Here is a 4,273-nt window from a genome sequence, read left to right on the forward strand (position 1 = left end):
AAGTTCTTGGGTAGCTGCACAATTGGCCACTTCTCAAGAAGGGCTCAGATCGATGAGTAAGTACCACCCTACAAGTGACAATATTGAGATTCGCCCCTTGCAATTCCCGCCTGTCTCGCCGTTGGACATCGGGAGACGTAGATCTCCTGCCATCTCTCCGCACATATCTGGAACTAGATAGTGAGACCCAATCACAATAGACCTATCGCAATGTATCGAACCTTATTTGAGTGAACCAATCAGAGATTGGTAATATTCCGTTGGTGGCATCGTGAGGATTGTGGCGTAGGCAGTTACGTGGCGAATTGTGTTGCTGGAATGGCGTCTTGTTAGGTGGTTGATTGGTAAGTATGGATTTTGATAAAATGTGAAATGAGAGTCGACGTTTACACACGAAGTTACTTCTCCGTGTTGTTTCTGTATATGAATGGTATGCTTACTACACCGAATGAAATTAGAAATATATATGCCTCTCTGTTTCCAGCGCTAGGAACGTTATTTTGTTTTAAGGGTGTGTCGTGTAGATGTTGCACGCTCACAAATTTATGTTATCGTCGTTTTAGAGCGTTCGAGAGAAAGCATATTTCCGAAGATGTTATTGTATCTATTTTGTGCGAAAGCGAATAAGGCAGTGATAGTTAAGTAAATATAAGGTGGTTGTGTCCGTGAGCGAATAAAGTAATCGTCATGTCCTTAGCTTCCTCGTGTTGTATAAATAATGTGACATGGAATATAATCGCAGTTTTGTCAGAAGTTGGTAATTTGAATGTATTTTATGAATTAGGTGCCCAAGCAGACAATGAAAGGAATTACGCTCGGCTCCACGACTGAAGAGCCGAGAAAGTTCAGTCGGTGTTACGACGGTTCCTGGCTGGACAACTATAGTCTACAGGACTACTGGAAAGGTAAGGTTATATAATAAACGATAAATAGTTCATCAGGTAGATGCTAGTTAGAACCTTTTAGATTTGAGGTAGAACAAATGTCGAAAAGGTGATTTTTTTTTTATGTTATTCCAACCCCACTTTGTGAAAGATACACTCAGAAGTGAGTACTGTTAGAATCCCCATTGATTCTAAAGAATATAATCTTCACTTCCATGCTCTGTTTTCAGGAGTCCTTCAGGAACTTGCATTTAAAGTAGTAGTTGTTACAACCAAGACACTACAAATTTACATGGGCAGACTATTTGAATGTTAGCACAGAGGGTTAAATGGTTAATTAGTACAAGTATATACAATGTAATTTTCCATGAACTGTGTACAGCTAGTTTGGACACTTCCATCAGATTATCAAATACAATTTTATGAAAGGAAATAAGAAGAAAGGATTTAAATATGCTGTCCCTTGTTTGAACAGTTAGTCACTGCTTCTTTGCTAACTGTTACACATTTGGAAAGCATTTTTACCTTAAATTGAAACAATATTTCACCATAATTTTATTTCTTACTGGGTATATTTATGCTTATTCCAGTACAGTTCACTTATACCTGTTGGATTTGCTGCCCATTTCTATCCTGAAAGTATATGTACAATATTTTTACTAGCCAATTGTCTAGAAAATGTGGGAGCCTCGATGTGCTGCAGTCCTGTGGGCTTCCACTGCCTGTTAGCAGGGATAGCTTTGCCTTTTACTGTACTTTTATGAAAATGTAGCGTGGGAACTGCCCACATTCAAGGAATGGTACCTGATGCAATGGCAAGTAAACAGTCGTTGCTAAGCAGTGGTACCTGACCTGTCTCACTGTAACGTTTGCTTGAATGTGGGAAACTCCCACAGTGGATTGGTGGTTGTTGGTTCACTGGGCATCGATATCCAACAGTAAAGAAGAGTTTGCATTTTTTTCTCATCCAGATCATGTAAGATCTTATAGGTCAGACAGAATTGATCAAATTTCTGTTTCTGCTGGCTTCTCTTTTGCATCTTCGTGGTCAAATTAGATTGTTGAATAGTTTGGGAGATATACAGAACATTATTTAAGCATGAAAATTTGAGTCACTTCGTAGAATCAAAAATCTAGATTTAGAGTATCAACATTTTATATTTTTAGCATAGAAATTTTGTAAATGAATTGGTGCACTATATATTACAGTGGGACTCAACAAATTTCAGGCACCAGGCGCATATGGTGCCTATAAATTTTCGGTTCTCTAGTTTCAAAAATCCTACTTCAACAGTCTTTGTTTAGCATTATTTGGAATTAAGACATATTTGTCAGGTGAGAGCTGATAAACTCCGTGGCTTTAGTCCGCAAGCGAACTATACCAGCCGAGCGACCACCGCTTGCTCTCTGTCTGCTAAGTGCAGAGCTGAAGTGTATTGTCATTTCTGCCTTGAAATTGGTTTCGTACTATGTTTAAAATAAAAAAAGTATGCTTTTGCATATTTTATTCTGTTTTTGCTTGTAATACAGTGTAAAAATGAATCAAGCTTGTAATTTTATTATGGTTGTTGGTTGCTTGATGTAGCATGTTTGTTGGTTAGGAGTACAGTCATTTGTGCTGTTAAGTGTGACCAAACTGTATCCCTTACAACTAGCATTTATCCCAAATTTTTCCACACCTGAGATTATAACATCTGCAGGTTCTTTATCATTACATAACACCGTTACACCTTCAGAGGTAGGTGTGAAATATATCCATTCGTTGTTGTCAGGTTGAGTCCAAATTGTATTCCTGAACTGTACCTCTTTGGTACCGCTGCTTTTAGGAATGTTCTTTCCTTCAGTAACTTGACTACGAGATTCTTATGAATGGCTTGAAAACAACAGCTGTTTCTGTTTACATATTTTCTTTTGGAGTCTGTTTTATACAATCCTTTAATTCCTCATCACTAGTTTCAAAATAAGAATGTCTGGTTTGATCTATACATAGTTGCGATTCCTCTCTATTTATGTAGGCGAATTTTTTATTTCCTAAGGGTGTGGGTAAAAGTAAGTAAAGCTATCCCTGTACCAGGCCTTGAAGGCCCATAGGGTTGTGAGACGGGGGTCCCACACTATCTAGACAATCGGCTCAAAGATGGCGGTAAGGTCGTCAGCCTTACGCACCGCCGTGCTTTACTCGCCAGGAAAATTATTTAATTAATTCCTGGTACTCATTTCTGTTAGAGGCTGAGTAATCCCCAGGGCCTAGTGTGGCTGGAAGGATTAGGTCAACTGGAAAATCCAGTGACCTTATCGGGATTTGAACCCATGACCTTCTGGCTTGTAGCATAGCCCCTCAACAAACTACGCTAAGGGTGTGGGTACTGGTATAATTCTATAAATCTTAAATATACCTCTAGTAATCAATGGAAGGGTAATAACATAACCTAATATACCCTCATCTCGTACATGAATATTACAAACTATAAATTAAATGCAAGGAATTCTTGCTCAAAGGGAAAGGTGAGGTAGTGACATGGGGAAATGGTGGCATGCTCTGCATTAAGGCACCCATTTCTACTTTGGAGATACAGTCTGTGGTTGCAATGTTCCCTTCGTAGCATTGACATTGCAACTTTGTTGCCTCTCCCTCTCTGGCAATGTGGCCTTCTACAGTGACGTTTGCTGTCAAAATGTTGAGATTCTCGTCATTTTCCGCGGTCACTGATTCCAAATAGCTTTTTAATTGTAACTCTATTTTTACCTTTTCCTCATTGCATTCCATGTCGGTTAGTGTATTGTTTGTACCTCCTAATGACGATTTTACTACAAAAAGTTGTTTTAGTAATTTTGTAATATCCTCCGATTTTTCTTCATATTGCTTTATTTGATCATTATAGTAATCATTGTCCATTGTACCGAATAGTATTTTGCTAATTTCTCCAATGAAATTGAAAATTCCCCTTTTTATTCACATTCTTCTTACCTTGTGCTCAGTGATATCTAGTAAATAGTTCCTCAGTTTTCTTGATTCGTTGTAACTTATCGTTGGCAGTCTCCGAATATAATGGCAACCAGTCCAGTTTTGGACTCCTATTTCTTGGCACAACTTGTTCACATGTTTTTATGTACTGCTCTGTTTGCTGTGATTGCGTATCTATTTTCTTTAACTTTACGTATAGTTCCACACTCCATTCTGTATTCAGGTTCATCTGACCCTTGTTATGGTAATAAAATCTGGGAGATTCCTCATAGTTTTCCAATGTATAGTCCCAATTTTCCGAATTGGATGAGATTATCCATAGCATTCTTTCCACTAGTTTGGTCATTTTTTTTCTGAAAATAGAAAATTACTTTGGTACTGCATCTACCCAGTGTCTGATACGTAAAATGGCTTTAAGCCGTTA

The 4,273-nt window shown here is 38.2% G+C and overlaps 1 long non-coding RNA gene across 1 annotated transcript; it reads left to right on the top strand.

Moving 5' to 3' along the window:
- Positions 1-265: 265 nt before the first annotated feature.
- Positions 266-2,322, top strand: LOC111875676. Its single transcript, XR_002844783.2, has 2 exons — positions 266-344; positions 785-2,322. It is a non-coding gene; the product is annotated as an uncharacterized LOC111875676 (long non-coding RNA).
- The last annotated feature ends 1,951 nt before the right edge of the window (positions 2,323-4,273 follow it).

The sequence above is a fragment of the Cryptotermes secundus genome, unplaced genomic scaffold, assembly GCF_002891405.2.
Source record: "Cryptotermes secundus unplaced genomic scaffold, Csec_1.0 scaffold1150, whole genome shotgun sequence".
NCBI lineage: Eukaryota > Metazoa > Arthropoda > Insecta > Blattodea > Kalotermitidae > Cryptotermes > Cryptotermes secundus.